This window comes from Cynara cardunculus (assembly GCF_001531365.2).
Source record: "Cynara cardunculus var. scolymus isolate 2C chromosome LG 12, CcrdV1, whole genome shotgun sequence".
Lineage (NCBI taxonomy): Eukaryota > Viridiplantae > Streptophyta > Magnoliopsida > Asterales > Asteraceae > Cynara > Cynara cardunculus.
Window position 1 is genome coordinate 5,606,374 of NC_037539.1, and position 1,859 is coordinate 5,608,232.

Here is a 1,859-nt window from a genome sequence, read left to right on the forward strand (position 1 = left end):
ATATATATATATATATATATATATATATATATATATATATGTGTGTGTGTGTGTGTGTGTGTGTGTGTGTGATGTCCAAAATGCACCCAAAATTCCAAATGTTACAACATCTTAATTTGTTTAATTAATAAGTAAATATATTACTCTTTTAATAATACACGTATTGTTATAAAATTAAGTTTGTAATCATCTTAAAAAATATGACAATATAAATTGAGATAAATATATCATAGTTAGATTACAACTAAAATATCTCGTAATTATCTACTTGCAACTCATCCATATACAAAAGTTTATCATTGATGAGGATTACATATTTCGTTTGCTTTATTTACCATTGTTCTATTTCAATTTTTTCTCTAACATATATATTATTCTTAAAAATAATTATAAGAAAATATCCAATTTAAATTGTAAAATATTAAAATTGTTTGCCAAGAAAAACACAAATGCATAGTAGTTGGGAGTTGGGACAAATAAAAGTGGAGCATTAAAAGGCGATTGTACGTAAAATCACGTTTCTTATCTATATTATATTGTAAAGTGTTTAATAAAAATTCTTAAAAACAATTTTTTATATATAAAGTATTGTATATTGATGTGTATTATTTAAAATTTCATATTACAAGTAAATTATGTACAAGTATAACTTATTAAAGCTCCATGTTTGAATTCGTGTAACTAACTGTGGATAAACATAATCAAATAGAAGATAAACATCTTATTTTAAAATATAAAAAATCTAAAATATAGTTACTATAATTATCGAGTTCTTACAAAATAATTAATTATTATCTTTATAAAAAAATTATATTATTAAACCAAATATAAATTATTTCGTTATTGAACCTAAACTAAATTATAATAAAAAATGAAATTAAAAATTACACAAAAAATAAAGAATTTTAAATAGTTAATTTGATACTAATATCGATATATTTTTCTCAAATTTTAATGAGATCTTTAAATTTATATTTTATTAAAAATAAAAACATTATCGTTTTTTCAAAATTACATAAGACCATATTATAACATCGACTGAGATAARAAATAAAATAAAATATTAAAATCAATATATATCCCGCTGCATTGCGCGTGTACCTTTCTAGTATCTAATTATTTAAATATTAAATAATTTATTACGTGCACTATTATGTGTACATTATATATATAGTAATAGTTACCATAAAGCATGGCACGTGGCGGTCATCTATTGTGTACTCATTTTTAAATCTATATTTTTTAACCAAAAAATCTACATTTACTCGAATAAGAAGGTTTTTTCCTATATCGTTTTTATCGTTCCCAAACCTTACGTATATAAACCTCTCGCCACCTCTCGTCGCCTGCTCTCTATCATCGGCACAGCAGTATTGTTGGTTCCAACCATCAGTCTCCCTCTTTTTAATCAGGTCATCTATTCGATTTTGTCTCTCGTATTATTTGTCTATACAAACTCCATTAGATTGTTGTAAAAAAGGCATAAACGAAAGACAATGAAAGAACGAAAAGAGGGAGATGATGGCAAAGGCCAATGGAGGTGAAAGATTGTATGGAGAATGGACGTCGGTAACGTGACGAGAGGTACCGGAAAGAGGGGGGCGATGTTTGGTGTGAGGGTTTAGATGGCGTAGGATTTGGAAATGGTAAAATTGATTTTTTTTTTAATTTTAAAACCATCTTAGCCGGTTATATGTAGAATTTTAGATTAAAATGTTGTATATTACCATTTTTTTAAAGTTCAATCGGTTATTTATAGAAAAATAATATTTAAAAACTTAATTATTTAAAATAAAAAAATTTCATTTAAAAAATTCAAAAATTTAATCAATTAAAATAAGAAAGTTTAATAATGTTTT